This window comes from Mastigoproctus giganteus, chromosome 1 (assembly GCF_048544385.1).
Source record: "Mastigoproctus giganteus isolate SK-2022 chromosome 1, ASM4854438v1, whole genome shotgun sequence".
Taxonomy (NCBI): domain Eukaryota; kingdom Metazoa; phylum Arthropoda; class Arachnida; order Uropygi; family Thelyphonidae; genus Mastigoproctus; species Mastigoproctus giganteus.
Window position 1 is genome coordinate 169,534,407 of NC_143575.1, and position 19,942 is coordinate 169,554,348.

The window sequence follows — 19,942 nt, forward strand, 5'->3', positions numbered from 1 at the left end:
ATTTAGTTAATATACACTGTAAAAATAAAATGGCGAACTTCATTATGTATGTTGAAAACACGTTTAATCGAGTTTATCTTTAAACGTGGTAATATAAAGTTCTAAGTCCTGTCTTCAGTTTACAGCTAAAAGTAAAGAAGGCTTTAACATTTCTTGCAGTGTGACTTTAAGTACTGTATTTGGAAAATTAAAATAGAGATGAGGAATAGTTTTTGGAAAGAAAAGTTTTGTAATAATGAAGTATCATTTTCTCATTGTATAAGGCAGTAATATATGTAAAATGGAAATTTATCTGATATAATATGCCACTGAATTAATTAAAATAAGCCTCAAGGAAAGTGAAATAGGCCCAGTGATGTGTTCTCTAACTCATTTAGTAATGTCAGGATCATTAAAATCTACCATGCTGCTGGAGGTTCATATGTATAATAGTTCTAAGTTTCTGTTTAAGTTATTTCTTTTCTCAGTAGTTGTACGATAACCAGTAATAGCTTATGAATTTCTATGAGATTAAACATAATGTGTAATTAAATAAATTTTGCATAGATATTCGTAGATAAAGATAATTTAGTTCCTCGATTATACATCAAAATGTTTTAAACTTGCTATAACTAAGTCCTGCCACTTAAATTTTGATTTTCCTTGAATTTTATAATATCAAGTGTTGTATACTTCGCATATCCAAGTTTAGGATATTAAATACATATATTCCCTGATATGTACTGTCAATCAGCATCGCTTCGATAAATTGATAAAAATTTAGAACATTGGATAATTACTGCATTAATAAGAGTACAATATTTATTTTATTTCTGAGTATTACTATTCCTGGGTGTTTGATAGAAATATTATTAAATAGCAAGATTGGATCTATTCGTGTATGTTTGTTTAACTGAATAGTTCGTTTTGCTTATATAAAAATTAATTGTTAATCAACATTATGCCTACGTTGTAAGAATACGCTGAATATTAACCCCAAGTAACAATTCTCCAATTGACTAATACGAGAATCCATACTATAGTTGTATACAAAAGCAAATAACTATTATTCAATGAGTAGTGCAATGTTGATATTCAAAACCTTCGAATAAAACTTCAGGATTTTCCAGTTGATCAAAGGAATCAGCCGAAATGCATACATTTCTCTAGATGTCTTTGATTATTCGTCATATTTTGTATTGGAGAGGAAAGGAAACATGGTTTATACGAATTAAATGGCTTAAGTTGTCGTATGGATAAGTACACGTATACCAGATTGCTTAGAATAATATGCTGTTCTAAAAGTTAATGGGAATGTATCGTAGAAGGGGGTACATAACCATAGTCGCTGTATCACTTCTGGAATCTCATGGTTGTTTCGACAGACGTGGAGGAGAAAAAGGAGTTGGAAATATTTAATCTCTTTTAAAAGCTTTTTAGTGTACGTGGCGTTTCTTTTTCTCTTGGTATTTTTAGGGTACTCGAAACACCAGTGTGTGCAATAAAAGTTAATGCAAGATTCTGTGGAAACAGCTCTAGATTCGAAGTGCTGTAGCGTGGATTAATTAAGAATAAGCAAAAAATATTCAAAATTCAGTGGACAGGTATTAAATAAATAAACATCTGATTGTGATGGCATTTTCGTTAAGACGTAAACAAGTTCATAGCGGTAAGTTTTACTACGTTACTTATTTATGAATAACTGCATTTTCTCTATTTTCTTTGTTTATTCTCTCTCTCCCTTTCTCATCCCCATTTATGTCTCACGTATACGAACTTATTAAAGAAATTCCATTGATTTGTTATCGCTTTCATTTATCTTCCAAAAGCTTCGTATTTGTTTACCTTAGGTACTCTGTTCACCATGAAGCTTCGGAACATCTTTCTTCATTTTTATTTCCTGTTTGGTTTCAGGATTTTTGTTTCTCCTTTCACAAAAATGGCGACGTGTACACTCAGAGACTCAACTCTGACAGAAATCTAATTTTGGCCAAGTTTTTCGCCATGTGGATGTCTCATATCGATCTGGAATTTGTGGTAGATAAGTTGGTCCTTATTTTCTCTCTCTCTCTCTCTCTCTCATACGCAGTCTTCCACCATCAATATAGTAATTTCATTTTGTGTAAGTCGTTTAGAGAGGTCTGAGTTCGACAACCGGAGGAATTTCTAAAATCCTCTTCATTGCAGGCGGTAGTTAGTCGACCTTAGGAGTAGGTAATAGGGTTTCCCCTTGAGTTATTCCCAGTTTTTAGGCGCACACAACATGCAACTCTTCCCTTTGAACACACACACAGCGGCGTAATATGGTTTAAGTGGCTGATGCGCCAAAAAGCCAACAACAAAAACTCTCATTCGCCAAGTAGCTAGACGACTGGGAAAATAATAGTATCAAGTGAAAAGACCATTAAACAAAGTGATCTGAATACGTAAACAATTGACGCTGTATGGGGCCCGAACCTTTTTGGTCAGATTGCCATATTGCGAATTAGATTTGCCTTCGATCACCAGATATCAAAAAAGAAACATCTGATTTCAATATATTTCCCTCTTATAGGGAAGGTGCTTCTGCCCGATATGAGGAATTAAGCTTTAGCAAACGCAAGAAGAGTACAAAAATGATTTGAAATTTACAGTAATAATATTAAGATAATAAATAGCTGCCCCCCAAAAAGTTTTAACTGCAAATTTTACCTTTTAATTTCATATTGGAATAAATTGTATTTATTTTAACAGAGCACGGCAGCCTATCCAGTAGTTGACCTCTTTGAACTAGTTGTTACCGGTTCCTCTAGATTCCTATTCGACATATTACAGTAAGTTAAAATTCCCCAATTTATTTTACATCATCAACCATATGAAATGACTTCCCATGATCACGGCAATGAGTTAGAGTTAGTAAATTGTAAACAATCAACTAAACTCCATTTATTAATTTGTGTAGCGCTTTTACTTTCCCAGCCCATTTGCTGTTACAAGTTTTCATGATTGACTCCGATGATATTATAAGTAAACTTAGTACTCGGCAAAGTGAAAGGTGCGTATAAATCTGATCCAAATTGGGTAAGTTTTTTAGGTATATTTCAATACCTAAGATGTAATGAAAGAAAGGGGAAAGTGAATTCACCTAAGCAATAAACGATAAAAGAAAAGGGTATTATTGTGTGCCAAATGACTTTGAACACCTCCATACTTATTGTGGCATGTTAAAAGTTAGAAAAATCTACAATACTCAAAGAATTTTCAAACGCATTGTTGTTCTGAATACACTTCACTAGCATTGGCAGGTGAAAAGGATCCATAGCGCTATTGCATTTGACCACTTGGGGTGTCAGCTCTGGCCATGTGGATCAGTGTGGTTAATACACAAAGGGTCATTAATACGATGCCGTAGACAAACTAATATGGGCCAATGAAAGACAGCATATCTATAAGAAATATAGCAGATGGTGGAAATTCCTCCAGGTAGTACAGTTAGTATCATCGCCGTCCTCCCCATACCGGATGGAAAATACCCTGAGTTCGAATCTCACCTATGATGTGAGGAATATAAAGGTCTTTTTTACAACCTGGCTGAGTTGGTTTCAGGCGACGGTAGTATGGTTTTTTTCTCTCGGAGAGTCGGTTTTTTCTTATAGCAAATCGACCAAAGAATGCAATCAGTTTACAACCGTTATATATACGGCGCAATATGCCTAAGTCTCTGATGCGGCTTTTTAAAAACCCCTTATCAGTCACTCAATCAAATCAGATGGTGGAAGCAGCTTTAAAAATATTTTGTTTTTTTATTATTATTATTATTATTATTAAAATCCGTTTATTAAAATAGCAAATGTTTGCTTTCACCCCTTATACACAGCCGACCGGCTAGAAGGGTGTACAAAATGCAAGAATTGCAATTATATACAATATAAGAAGGGTGTACAAAAAGCAAAAATTACAATTATTTACAGTATTTACAATATAAGAAGAGTGTACAAAAAAGCACGAATACAATTATTTACAATAATTTACACAAGTGTGTATATTTACAATATTGTTTACAAATTCACTCATTGTCAAGATTATAGTTGAAGTAAGCAGTGCGCTTCTGAGATGCTCTTCACTCTGTACTGCTTACTTTCGGAGTATTTCACAGGGTCTATTGTCAATGAATTGAAAAGGTTCACTGCGTTGTTTGGGAAGAAGTTCTTCAGACAGCACAGGTTGGATAGTGTAGAATGCAGTGGTAGGTAGGTACTGTCATTACTGCGTCCAGCACGTGGAGTAGAGATAAGTCCTCGAAGACTGGGGGCGTCAATCACACCGGTAAGCATCTGAGAAAGAAGAAGAATATTCCTGGATGCAATGTGAACTCTCCAGGGAGTGATATTTAAGTTGGTATATAACACAGCCCTGGAGATGGTGAAAGCATTGCCCGTGACCCTGTTCATCCATCGCATTACCCAGTACTCGACTGCGAGGAATCTATTTATGTACGACGTCGGGGCAGAAGACCAGATTGGTGATGCATACAGTGCGATAGGTTGTAGGCACCGCTGAACGTATCCTCCGACTACATCTACGTTCAGTAACCCCGTCAGCTCTTGTCGAATTGCCCACATCGCCGAGAAAGTCTTCGTTTTCATGGTCGAGAAATGGGTCTGAAAAGTGAGGCCCTCGTCCCAAGTCAAGCCGAGGTCGGTGTGAGACTTCACTTTCCTTATCTGCACTCCATTGTGATAGGCTGTGATGTCATTTTTTTATTCTCTTTTTTGTGAAGGTAAGTTGAGCTGACTTTGCATTTATTTCCAGACCTATTTGCAGTACCAGACCTATTTTTTCATCTACATATTTCTACAAAGATAGGTACATTTGGCTTTTTTCTAACACATATACATGGAAACATTTTAAGTTAACACACTGAATCCATTTGGGTTATTTCTGATGGAAGTTTTGCATGGTAACTGCCACCTTACGGGAGTTTCATGGATTTCATCCCGCGGAACAGCAAGCCAGTATACACGCAGTTTAGAACTGGGTACACTGACATCTCATGGTCTTAGTTGTCCATGCCGAAATTCTAAATCCAGTAACTTTGGATTTAGAGTAAATGAAGAGGCAGTTACTGCCGATGTCTATATTAAAACAGTCAGTGGTTTTGCATTCTAAATAAAAGTTATTGCATTTGATTTGTATGGAATGAAGAATAAATATAGAGGCAACTAAAGCAATGAGGGATTAATATACTTTCTTTGGGTCGCATATGTTTTCTGGTCAGTATGCGTGTTTTTCACGATAAAAAAAAAAAAAAAATCTGAGCAATTGAAAGGGTAGGCACCATGAAATCTTCGCTCGAGACCAACTGACTCGGCCAAGATGTGAAAAAATCCCATAATAGTTCCTCTCATCGAGATAGAATTCAAACCTAGGTCTTTTCCACAAGTTATGGAAGAACCGCGATCCTATCCACTGTGCTATCGTGTTTAAGCTAGCCATGTGTAATAAGACCCATAAATTTTAGGCAAAATATATACTTTATATTGTCGAAATTGTTCCTTTTCTAAAATTATCAAATTGCTGCAAGAACTTAAATAATTTCATCCACTTCTCGCCGAATACAGTGAGGGCTCATAATTCGAAGACAGCTTTTTCAAGGTAAATGTTGATCCTCTCTTAGATAACTTTTAAAAAATAATTTGTGTTAAACGTTGTTCTAAACTAGTCTCTGACAAATGTTAGCATGAAATAGACTTTTCCATAATGATTACGCAATGAAAACCGGTCACTAGCACACTTAGCTTTACACTAAGCATGGGGGAAGAAGAGATCACGTCACCTAGAGACCCAACTTCTGTTTAAAAACTATAAGAAATTATATTCTAAAATCTTAGCGTGATTCACTTTTTACCCTGTAATAGATACTAACAGAAAAGTACATTATTTAATTAATATAAAGTATGAATTTATACAAAATTATGCATAATTATTAGGTTGAATAGCTGAAATGGGAAAGTAACAGATGTAAGCATGGAAAGTGTGTTAAATTCCATAGGTTCCCTTGCTTGCAAGTCTTCCTCCTTTCTCAATGGAAAAAAATCGTGTTTCCTCTCGCTTGTGAAAGAGAACACGACTTTCCTTTCCCTAAGATTAACGCCTTTGTATAAAATTATATATAATTTTATATAAAGGCGTTAATCTTAGTTCTTTGTGCACGAATTGCCTCTTATTCCTCATCTCCACAGGATTCAGTATTGTGTGGTTGAGTAAGTTGTTAGTTACCATGAGTGCAGGACGGCTGGGAACGAATTATTTGAGCAGGCGATGTTTTTAGGGACTTTTAAGAAATCAGATGTTTATGAACTGGAAAAATATCTCGAAAACATCGACTGAGAAGTGCTTTTACCACAGTCTGGATATCCCACTTCTTCTCTGATGTGTTTTTGGATAACTGATATTAATGAAGAAATCTCTGAAAAGTATGGTGTGGTTTTTCCTTTCTTATGCTGATATTCAGCCACCAGTTAAAGAACGAATGGCCCAAACTCCTTTCATATGCATTATTTTAACCGTAAACGATTTACTTCCTGGTCGTGATTTATTATATTCCACATCGAGCTCACCGTTCCAATCAACCCATCGATCCTCAAATCCAATTTTGAAAAATTGGATAGAAGAAATTGGGTGTATTCTTACTTTATCTCTTTACTGGGCATTATGCAGGTTACTTGCAACAAAGATATACCTTACCTTTCCTGTATTTTTTTTTCAAACTCCAGAAAACGCATGTTATATTAAATGTCAGTTTAGCAGAATAATTCAACTTGGCCACAATTCACCTTTCTGGAATTAATATATATGGATTTTTTTATATATCCAGTTTCTTCTTGTTCTAGTAAAATTAATAAAGGCTTTTGGCTTCCATTTTGATGTGCTTTAAACAAATATTAATTTGTCTGAATAAAACTTCCTTCCATAGCCGTGTTCATTCAACTCTCCTTTCCAGAAATCCACGTATTGTACTTGTGCTCATCTGTTGCTGTCCTCATTCTGTTCCTTTCTCTGCTTTTCCCGTGCCTCCGTCTTCTGTACTGATTTCTTAAGCCTCTTATTTCCATCTTTCTTGTAGGAACTTTATTTGAGATGTTGCGAATAATTCCCAGAGCGTTAGGGACTATCTTGGTTTTTCATTTCTACCACATCTCGCTGCTCTCAGACCATGAAGTGACCTTAGTTCCTTAGTTGGAACGCTACTGTCGTCTTACACGTCATTCCCTTGCCACCTTTTGTATCCTGATTTTATCGCGGCTGTTTCTGTCGCTATCCTTAGAGGTATTTTTTTCTCCATTGGGGAATTTGCGGTGTTTGGTTATTATTTGTCACTCAGAGTTTAACCACCAAATGGTAGTTGTGGTGCACTTTTAAAGTAGATATTTCAACCTTTTATCTTTTGATGTGTTATCTACTTTTTTCTGTTCTTTCTTTGTATACGGAAGTAAGATGCCTTTCTGTGGGCTTATTCTTAGTTATTAATTTGCCTTCATAGTGTTTTATATTTGAAACAGTGCTTGTTGTAGTTTTCTTATTAAAATTTAACTTTAACTCTGCCTTGAGAGTATAATCAGTAACATCTAACCCAAAGTTTAAGCGATGCAGAAGTATTTGAAATTTTTGTTAAACAAGTTTTTCTTTCAAGTGCTTTATTCTCAAACTACCCTAAAGACTTCCGTCACTCTTTCGCGGTTTTCTTCTGTCTTGGACATCTTCATTTCTGTTTGCATACTCGAGAACCTTAATAATAACTTCTGTTTCTTACGAAATGGACTTGTCCGTTCTCTCTGCTTTTATTTCTTTGGATTTTCCTATTGAGACGTCACTTCCATCGACAATCCCCCACACATCCTATATCAGTGCTAACTTACGCCGTCTCGTCTTCTTCCTGATATCCTCATTTCTGCTATGTTTTCTTCGTTATATTTGTCGTAATCACCTTAGCATTCTCACATCTTAATATCCTGCGCGCTCTCTCTCTCTCTGTCTGTGTTTTTTAGTTATATCTATTTCTATATTCTGTAAATACGGTAGGCTTAATTATTTGTATTGTGTTTAAATTTTACTTGCACTTCTACTTTCTTATTACGCATCAGCCCTGCATCTACTGATCATTTAGTCTAAGCTTTTAATCTCGTCTCTCACGCCATTCCCACACATGCACCTTCTCACTATAGCGTACTTCATCGCCACATAAGTCTTCACCTGTTTTCCTTGTGTTTGTATTCAGACATGTCTTTTGTTCTTCGCCTAGTAAAAAAATGTTTTTTCCTCATTAGGGATCTTTGGCTCCCTGTTTAAGTAATTTGAAAAGAGCAGTTCCTGGTGTGTTGTATCTTCCATGTGTTCCTCATCAGCCATGATAATTAATAAAAATGAAGTCAGTTCAAATCCCTGGTGTAGATCAACTATTGGTTATTTATTTACGAGGAATATTGCATACAGTACATCTTACAAGATGTATTGTATGCTATACAAAATGCTATTTATATACACTTTGGATATAATTATTAGAAACTATAGTATTTCATGGTTATCCAATTAAAATGCAAAACAGTTTACAATATAACAATTTTATTAAACCAAATACAAAAAAGCTAATGTGCATATGCATTCGATCTTTTTAGTAGTTAATGGAACCTACGAAACGTATGTTCATCAATGGCAGCAGTTCAATCCCTGTATTTTGTCTGATCTCACCCAGAGTATGGAGATTGTTTGCGTAAGCCTTAATCTTGGGTGCACACCACAGATAATCTGGTAGCTAAAAATGTTATGAACTCTGCGAAATAAGGCGGTTATCAAAGAATTTCATCAATAAATTCAATGATACGCAAGCAGTGAGCACAATTATGTACTTCTGAGCGAAAAGTATCGTTTATCCACTGCAGATGATCTGCCGAATAATATCCTGAGATACTGGGCAAACACAGTCCCATAACAAAACAATTTACGTTTTTACAAGTACATTAATCATCTTTCTGTCCTAAAACAGGTAATCAAGTCATTAAGAAAGTGAAGAAAATTCCTGAAAGGCTAAGGTAGATGAAATAAATAAGCTCTAGTTCTTCTCGAAAGCTAACACAATAGTCGAAAATCGTTGTCCTCTGGAAAAGTCCTGGGTTCAAATCAAAATGCGTTATTCTTCAGAGCCAAGCTTAGAAATAAGTGTTTCCTGGAAGATTTGTTTATCAAAGTAAACAGCACCTCATTTGATAACCATGCTGCTAGTAAACAATCGCCTAGTATACGCCTCGAAATGCCTTCTCTGCATACGTCGCTAATCTCAGCAATCACCACCTTGCTGGGAAAAAAAACAGAATTCTTTCAGAAAAAACAAAAGTTTCATTATACACAGCGTATATCCACACCTAAAAGATTTTACGTTGACTCCTTTTCAAAAATAATCTTAACAAGAACGACCACTGGAGGTATCAAAGAAATTTATTTCTCATACAAAGTGAACGTCTAATAAGAGGCGCCTCCGTAGCCAGGTGGGAAGGAGCAGCAGTGCGCAGCACACTCTTCTTGATTAGACCGGGGTTCGAGCCTGTGCCCACCAAATACGGAGGCTACAGAAAGGTCAGGGAATGACCATCGCATATCCCCCTGGAGCAATATGGCCTTAGCTGCAAATGCTCCTAAAAACCAAATAACAAACAAACAAACAGTCTAATAACATAAGTTATAATTATCTATAAGGAAATGCAAACAACGAAAAACACCAGCTATCATGCAACTAGAAATAGGCCCAGCAGTCAAAGCGGATAAAATGAATAGTACATGCATTATGAACAACAAAGTGTTATCAGCAAGTGATAACAATTCGCGCGTTAGTGGCCAGGAGATATATATGAGATAATTCGAATCGAAGCCTTTCAGTGTAACCCCTCTTACACCAAACATACGGACCAGAAAGTGACATAGTTCAAATCCGACTCTTGGGAAATTGGCTACATCTAAAATTTAAAAGAAAAATTCTTTGCCACTGAACTACACAAAGTCTAGGAAATTTAAGTTATTTCCTTTCAAGCTGCCCAAGAAGACACCATCATTAAGCGTCTAGGCGGTTTCATTAACATCAAATTGTTTTAACTTGTTTATAAAATGAATTTAATTGCCATTCGTATGTGTCATTTAGTTTTCCTACGGCAGCCTCAAGCAAGCAGAATCCTACCGGAATCCTGACGAATGTTTCTCTGGGATTTTGGGCTGTTTCTCCGAGAAACAGCCCCTTCCTTACATTACTCCTGCTACTGGAGTCTTGTCATGAAAATAATCTCGTCTATTCCGTCGTCTATAGTTCTTCGCCTGTTTTCTCTAAATTTTTAAAGTAGTTGCCTTTGCACTGAAGCAATTATTTGGGGTTTATTTATGCGCCAAGATAGCTAAGGCTGTGAGGTACCAGTATATCGTTTGGTCGGTTTTTGTTTTGCTCGATAAAAATTCCGAGAGGCTTTTTTTTTTTTTGCGCGGAGAGGGGATGTGAACACTATCGATGCCTACTGATTTCACCAAAGTATGAAAATAGCTTATAAAACACCGAGGAAGAATCGATGTAGCTTGAAATATATTTGGTTAATTTTGCGTTTGTTAACACCTATCTAGTTGGCGTTTTATTTTATAAATCTGCTATGGATTCAACGAGAGAATGTGAGCTGGATCCATGCCTTCATTTCTGTCGATGTTCATAATACGATGGTACCAAAAAAAAAAAAAAAAACACCTGCAAAAAGGGTGGTAAATATCTAGTGATTGCGTTGATGATAAGGCGACTGACCGAAGTATCTTTTTGCCGAAGGCTAAGAAGCGAACTAAAACGAATAATGATTGACGATACGGTGTTGTTTAACATCACATGGCAACTTTGTGAATAGCAAAAGAAGACAATTTTATCTTTAAATCTGATTCGACATTCGGTATATTTCATTAGAAATCTTTCTTAGTTTCTTTGGTTTACCATCTTTGGTTTTCTTCTTTAAAAAGAAAACCAAAGATGAGAAACTCGTTTCACACTTACGTCGTGACTTACCGCATTTATGAATGTTGCCCGATTGTAGTAGGATAATGCGATTATTTGTATACTTTCCAAGAATCGGTACGGCCGGGGACCACACTTTGGAAAACGCTGTCTTAAATCATTCTGACATTGAGTGCTGGGGACAGAAGGGCAATCTTGAAAGTACCCAATGGTCTCGATCAGAACCGAAATGCGATGCATTGTCGGTGCAGGTGTTGTGTAAATATTGTAGAGATTTTATCGTTCCTTCAGACATCAAGCTTTCTGCTGCAGTTGAGCCCTCCCAATAGCAGAGTAGCCAGAATATCCAGTCACTGTTACTCAACAGTATATAAAAAGGCCTTGGTTCTATTCTTTTCTGGATGGGATGAACCTTTATGAGCATTTATTCTGTTTATACCTTGAGGGAGTTGGCCATTTTGTGCAAGGTAGGAAATTGGAGTGTTTCATCTTGCACATGAGTAATTTACAGACACCATATACTGACGCGCACAGGCCTTAAATGTTTTTGCGCAAATTCTAAACAATCCAGTTTTCTTTTCTTTTCTTCTTTTTTCAAAAATGACAATGAAGCCCATCCATTATTAATATAGGTGCGAAAGTTGAGGTTATCTCATAAGTCTCCAGAGTGGCCATCACACCTGGATGTTTCCTTTCTTTTCCCCACTTTATACTTCCTCAGCCATTCCTGTTTTCATGTTTCATCTTACCCATAGTTTGATTTCCCTTAGAGATTTTTTTATTTTTCCTTGTTATTTTCTATCTCCTAATTTTCATATCTTGATTTTTCATCACATTTCATTACGTCTCCTAGTCTTATGCATATCACGGTTTTAATATCCAATGTCAAGAGTTTATGTAATCGCGCAGTCCCCAAGTACCATTTGGAAATCTGCATTATTTCATGTTTGTTTTTCTTAGGAGAATGCAGTATATTTAGTTGATTTTTTCTTTTCTCCGCTTTTACAGGTTATTAGATTTTCAGCTATATTTCTATTCTAAATTTTCTCGTACGCGACATTCTGTTATTTGTTGATCCTCATTGTTTGCTGAAATGACTCAACCGTTTCATGAACAAAAGGGAGAAATTTTGAATTCATAGCTTTATAGTGTGCTTGAATGTTGCTTTAACTAAACCTGTTGTTTGGCTGTAATAAATGTACAAAAGCATTTAATAAATGTTGTTTTATAGTGTAACCGTTCCGGACAGTTGTAGCTTCTCCCACATTGTGGCTTTTAACGATTACATCGAAACCTATTATTTATTTACAATTCTCTTCTCTTCCATAAGGGCGCGTGTAATGTGACCTTATAGTCATTTAATTTTACTGTTAACTTTATTTTTCATCTGTTTACTATCGTCCTCCAAAGCAATTCTTATAAAACCTCTTTAATCCTTAAGTTCTTTTTTTTTTATTCAGAAAAGCCTCTCTTTTCAGAATAATTAATTAATGCAGTTTGATTTGTTTATCTATGTAATGTATGTATGTTATGTCCCTTCAATACTTCAGCAAATTTCTGGTTTCTGCTTATAAATGTTCCACCACTTCGTGAGTTAGTCTGAAATCTTGTAGATTTTATAACACCGTTGTCCATATAAAGTTAATATAAATACTCATCATTGTAAATAAAAGAAATTTAAATTAGTGTTTAAGTTGATTATGACAGTGTGATATTTCAATATATTACTCAAGTTTGGATTCCTCAGGTCTACTGTCTTATATTACGATTTTAATTGATTATACTTTAGAAGAATGGTAAAACGCATTTAATATTTCAGCTCTCATAAAAAAAAAATCACCATTTCATTTTGTTTACTGCACTGAAAAGAATTTTTCAGTTGTTTACATGGCATATTGCAGTTAATCAGATTTAAATTCCGATCCCGTCGATTGTACAAGGAATTCTTCAGCCATTTCAAGCGGCCCAATTCAGTTGGTGTTGAGAATGAAATGTAGGATTTTCCATCCGACAACTAGACAAACCGATGATAGAATACGGGTAATGTACAAATCCGACAAACTACTTCCACATGGCCTGAATCATATTGGTGGTAAATCAGAACAGCCCCTTATTTCTTGAGTGCTGAATATTTTGCTTAGAATCAGAGTATTGATGAATGCAGTTCTATTCTCATTCGCGCATATGAGGAGCTTGAGGTTCATGAGAAATGTCAAAGTGATCATTCCAATACCTGCTGCCCTTTAAATCTCCGTTCACGAAGAGGCCATTGAGATCTGTGCTGCTATAGGTAACGGTGCTTATCTACACTATAAAACCACTGCCTGAATGTCTTTCCCTTTGCATGATTACACAGGCTATAATGACTTCCTTTAATACGTGTAGATTTAAGCTGCTGAAGAATTTGTTTGTGGGCTGAATCTTAATGCATCTCGCACAGAAAATACTGGCATCTGTTACGTTATGATAACTGATTGCATCCGTTATTACCCCAGGTGTTATTCACCATTGTTTTAGTGTGCTTCTCTTTGCATGGAAATTTAAGGAATTAAGACTCCTATTCGGCTTACTTGAAGACAATTTCCTTAAACAATTTTCCCTCTAAATTGTTTATTCACATAAATTCGCAGTATATGGCATATTGGTATAACAGTGTATTAGATGTTTTGCGAAGAAAGGTATTGAAAATTTTGTGATATAATCGCTGGGATTCGTAACACATATTCAGAAAATAAAATTAGTTTAAACGTAAACCTAAAAGACACAAAGCGGGACTAGTACAGCATTATATTAAGACCTTGATTTTTGCGCTGCTCAAAAGAAGGGCCCCAAATATTTAAATATTAACTGCAATATTAATTGTGAACTATAATTCTTTCTTATTTATTTTGCTCCCATTATCCCACTGGCACATAGTACCTTATGCGGTTGAAGTTTTACTCGTACACTTCACACTGGGTAAAACAAATGCCTGTAAGCAATTAGTTTGTGGTCGGTCTTTGTGTCAGTGCCTTGCCTATACCAAAACTATCGCTGTAGTTTGGGTATAGACCCACTTAAGATAGGAAAAGTTGAGATATTTCGCTAAGGTATTAAGCAGTGCCCTTTCCGCACGCGCTATATTCTTTTCAGGTTCTTTTAAGTTTGATGAATACTCTTTCTAAAATTCCGCGAGACAATAGGCGTCTTTAAAATTTAATCTGAAGATTAAACAAAAACGTTTTTTTGTTTTCTACAGTGCTATCTTCAAGAAAATTTTTAATCAACTGGTATTCATTAAAATTTCCCAAATTTCTCATTTTTCTAAAAAAATATATAGTTCCTCGTTGTTTCGATTCAATCATTAACCTTATAATGACAACTTAGCTTTAGAAGATTTTAAATGTAAGCAAACTGTTGTAATCTACATCCTTCAGGTGAAGGACATTGTTCAATCTGCTTGGGTGATTAGGCTCCTAATTCCCTATATTTAAACCCTGGTGGAATAACACCTAGTTAGCATAATCGAAAATTAAAGTTCCAAAGAATTTGAACAGTGTCGCTGTTATAATTAGCGTCTACTTTCAAAGACTAATTTGATACACTTGTTTGAAACTATTTTAAATATTTAGAAGTAATTACTTTTGTTATTTGGATTAAGTATTTTAGAAGAATTTCTGTTTATAGTGTTTCGATTTAATTCATATTTATATATACATTTCAAACAATTTACAATTATAGTGAAAGTCCAATACTGATAACAGAACATGTTTTTTGCAAATTTGATGAAATTTAAACCCTGTATAGCAGGAAATCCATTTCCAAAACTTCATAAACTCGTACAATCACTCATACCATTCCTTATTTTATAACTGTTTATATTAAGAAGAAAAATATTTGTTCTGTATAATGAGAGATAAGTACTGTAGCTTCGAAATTTCATATTGGTAAATTCAGAAATAAATAAAAAATACGTTATTATTACGCAGCTTACCATAAGTTATTTTAGGCGAGTATTAAGAAACGCTGTTTAATTAATGCAGTTAAATACTAGGATGAAATTCAAATTGCCAACGTATTGCGTTAATTTTCGGTGACATTAAGTACACAAAACTCATTAGGAGTAAAAGTATTAAAAATGAAACTGAAATGTCTAGAAAGGTACATTAATTAAGTTAGGAAGCTACTTTATCAAACCGGATCCATCTCCTCAGTTCAGCTTGCTATATGACTGTTTCAGAGATTATTATTTTATAAATTGAGTTTGAATGCCATTTTTAGCCGGACTAGCGAATGAATTGTTCATTTACCATTCGGTGTTTCATATGTCGAATAAAATAAATTACTTTGTTTATTTTCATGAATTAATCACACATCGCTTCTATTGGCTGTAATAATTTGTAAATAGGTTGGAAAAATAAGCCATCTCTTATTTCACAATCATTGTTCACAACCGCCATCATTTTATAATAGGATAAGTGTTGTGTCGGGATGCAATCAGCGAATTATCCTTTTGAAAACAAGTGGTATGTCTTTAAATAATTTATTAATTATTATTGTAATTTTCGAAATGTCATCATACTATTTCCTTTCAAGAGCGCCCAAACAAGCGACCCATACTACCAGGGGGGTGGGGGTAGTATGATGGGTCGCTTGTTTGTAGAGATTTAGGTTCAATTCCCATCGACTACTGAGGAATTCTTAAAGCTTCGTTAATCGACTATCAGGTAGACTATTAGGATCTCAACTGAGTTTCTCCTCATAGCATACAAGTTGGCCCATGATTTGTACTTGTAAAGGCATAATATACAATAAAATCCATGTGAAGTGACGCACTATGATTAAAATGGTCGATGCTCTAAAATTCACTAGCCACAACACCTTGTTAGGAAAATATTTTAGACTTATTTGCTTATTAAACGTTAAGGGTACCTGAAAGCGGAATGATTTAGTTTACTCAAATGTTATGTTGCAGTTGTCTACAAACAGTTATCAATTTTAATACACGACTGACTGACTGTTAGCGTCCATAATCCATCTCTCTCTCTCTCTCTCTCTCTCTCTCTCTCTCTCTCTCTTTGCCCGCGGAAGAAGTCTGTTTGGACATAAATTCCTTGTACCTTAATACTTGATTGCAATCGGTTACAGTACCTTACTTTTATTCTTTTTTTTTTTTTTTTTTTTATATTGATATTTATTACTTAAAGTGGTCCCAGCCAACCAATGGCCACACCGCTGTCAGTTACACATAATTTAGCAGTACTCTTATATACTCCCTCTCCTGTTTTCCCAAGTACAGGGAGGGGAAAAACCTGCCATGATCAAAAAAGATTGATATGAACAAATTGAAAAATAATCAAATTACATAAAAAATAAAATATACATATAATTAAATTTCAGACGAAGTCCAAACTTCATTGGAAATATCTGCATCTGTTCAGTCAGTTGGAAAGCCAGCAGCTGCCGAGAGCAGAAATTCCAGCACAAGGAGCTGGAGTTTCAGTGGATATAGCAGACTCAAGCCTCCACGATTTCACTGAATTTTAGGTAATTCGGCATACACCATACCGCATTACAAATCCAAGGCTTCTAGATGCAGAAGAGTCTTCCATCTAAGAAATATTGCAGTTGCAAAGCCTTGGAAATACCAAGAAGTTCTCCTGTTTATCAACTAGAATTGTCTCGCAACTTTCTGCCATAAGATTGGGATTACTAACCCGAGATACCAATTCAATTCGTAGATCGCAGTACTCCTCACAGTTGTACATAATGTTCCCATGATTCTCATTTCGCCACAATGGCAACTAGATCTTTCATTAATTCCTAAATCATGCAACTTTGCATTAATCGAACCATGACCAGTTAATAAGAACATAGCTTGTAAGTTTGAGGCAAACCATTTCAATTTTATCGAGGCTGCATTTCTTAAATCTGGGAAAATTTTTTGTGTAATCTGCCCTTTATCACAAACACTCCAACGCTCTTGCCAGACTTTTACCAAAGCATCCCAGATTTTTGTCCTTTCCTTCCTGGGATCTGCCAAAATATCCACCTGTATATTCAAAAAAGAACAGGGAATGCCACGGCGGATGAAGTAAGCCAATGCACAATACAATAAATGCAGATCAATAGGCAATTTTCCAGTCACAATCTGCAAAGCTGGGGTCGACACAGTTCTGCATGCCATGCACATCCTAAGGAGCATTACTCTTTGAATGGAACTGAGCTTTCTAGTAAATACTTTTCCACTTACACGTTCAAACCAAATTGGTTACCGTGGGGATAAATACACAGTCATATAGCAAGTTAAGCGCCTTACCTTTTATTCCCCAGCCAACTCTAGTGATTCGAGTAATCATCCCAATAAATTTCCTCACCTTTTCTGAAAAGTAACATGCGAGTTGAAAGTCAAAGATCCGTAAAACATAATGCCTAGATATTTTAATTGCTTTGCCGATTTTAGGCTCGACCCATTCATTCTAACACCCGGGGATCTTCTACTCGAAAATTGATCCTTAAAGACCATTGTCCTTGTTTTGGTTCCTGATACAGTCAGTTTATGTAACCTACACCAGTTATTAAGTTCAAACAAATCCTGCTGTGACCTGGTTTCTAGTTGCATCCATATATTTCCTTCAGTAAGCAACACAAGATCATCGGCATATGCCACCATCTCTGTATGCTCGGAAGTCCCTACGCAACCAGTCCTCCAAAACTAGGTTCCACATTAGTGGTCCAAAAACCGATCCTTGTGGGCATCCCCTGGTCACCTCTCGTACAATAGAACCAACCGACGACTTAGTCACTATACAGTGCGTGTTAAGTAGTCCTTTACCACCGTAAAGATCTTAGTTGAACAGCCTGCAAGTCTCAACATCATAAGAACGCTGCTCCATTGAATAGAGTCAAAAGCTCCCTCAAAGTCAATAAAAATTCCAAGGACATACTTACTGTTTGAGCCTAATATATAGTTTCGCAATGCCCGAAGCGCATCTTGTGTTCCACAACCTGGAGTAAAATCATTGTCTGCCAGACCAGCCTAAGCTTTTTTTTTTTTTTTTTCAGTATATTCAGTAATCCATCTCGCCAGCATCCTTTCAAACACCTCTCCTAATCCAGGGAGGAGGGCAATAGGTCGATAAGATCGTGGATCCATCTTTGGCCTAGATGGTCCCTTCAGTATCAGCTTTAATAGGGCATCCTTCCATGGTGATGGATAGGCCCCGTCACGCAGGCAGCTATTAAAAGCTTCAAGAAGGATCTCTGGTATCAGTCGATGAGCCCCTTTAATGACCTCTCCTTCAATGAGGTCCATCCCTGGGCATTTATTGTTCCTTATGCGTTGTACTGAATCGGAGTTCAATCAGGCTAAAGGGATCCTCTTCATGTACTCCACAGTAAGCATGATTAAGCCTTTTCATCAACATTTGTTCCTCATCGTCTTGCTCAGAGATAGCATCTCCAATCAGATGATCCAAAATCTCAGACATGCTTTCTCTCCAACTCGTACTTTCCTGGTCAACCTCTAAATAGATGATGCTGTATCTCCATTATATATTTTAGTCTTGCCAGTAAATAGCTTAAATACAATTCCCCATGGGTTTTCATTGCCCACTGTTCTAACAAACGTTCTCCAGGCAGTTAATTTTGATTTAGATATCATACGCATGTATGCACTCCGTATCCTCTGATACTCTACTTGAAGTACATTAACTCCCCCCCCCCCATTGTTACGCTTACTTCTTCGGTACTTTTTCCGCGCTTTATGAACCTGCTTCCCAAGTTGGCTTAACTCACCATTTAACTGGAATCCTATTACAGTTCTTTTGCTTCATAGATGTGCTGGAAGCCTCAAAGAGAGAGAGAGAGAGAGAGAGAGAGAGAGAGAGAGAGAGAGAGAGAGAGAGAGAGAGAGAGAGAGAGAGAGAGAGCGCGCTGAAGTAACTCCACCGCATTCTCTCCAGACATCTGACTGAATACCCAGATTCCCAAGTCGGACATGAATATATTCGTCAAACATATTCCACTTTGCATTTTCAATAGCAAATCGTCGTAACTGTTCCTGAGACGGAGCATAGTTTTGCTATGTCCCTGACAGAAAATACAATGGTCCGATGATCAAAGCAGACCCAGTCTGCTCTTAATCGCCAATCGTCCACGATACCAGCTGCCCTTACGTTACAGATTGTCAAGTCAATATTTGCTTCTCCATTAACAGTGAAGAAAGTACTATCTGAACTTGGTAGATTTTGTATAAACAATCCACAACAAGCCAAGAATTCATCTAGTTGACGACCACGATCATTTGTAATTCTATCTATCAAACCACGATGCTAATCTTGCGTTAGAATCCATCGCAAATATTACTGAATTACTACCCAAGCGATTTTGAACCAGTTCCATGTACCTGATGTAGAAATTAATGTCTGTTGAGTGATGACAATACATACAACATAGATAGAATGATGCAAGATCTGACTCTACTCCTATGCACACCATCTGTGAAGAGCAGAAAGAATTTATAACAGTAATAACTATGTCCTTATTAAACACTACAATTGCAGCTCTTAAGTCTGGTTCATCTGCACAGAGACTTTCTGAAAGTGGATATCCTGTAGGCCGACCTTCCACTAAGTATGGTTCCTGTATGCGGGCTATATCAATATTTTTCTCTGCTGCACACTAGTCTAACGTCATCAGCCACCACCGATTTTGATCTCTGAGCATTAATCTGTAGTATACGTAGGTTACCATTCGATTTTGCATTGTACTGATTAAGAATTAAATGATTATCAATATCTGCCATTAACGTTATCAAATTTCCGTGCTCTTGCATTCAAGTATTCTGGAGACGGTTTACTCCTTACAGAATGATTTGCAGCTCGATTTTTTTTTGTCTTACAATTGGAACGGATCGGTTGTTCTCGCTGATGAGTACAGAATGTGTAGGAGTGTCCTATATCTGCACAGTGACTG

The 19,942-nt window shown here is 36.2% G+C and overlaps 1 protein-coding gene across 12 annotated transcripts in view; it reads left to right on the forward strand.

Annotated features, from left to right (window-relative positions):
• The window catches only part of LOC150091249 (tyrosine-protein phosphatase Lar-like), a 1,641,114-nt gene that overhangs the window by 635,390 nt on the left and 985,782 nt on the right, over positions 1 to 19,942 (forward strand). The window lies entirely within an intron of this gene.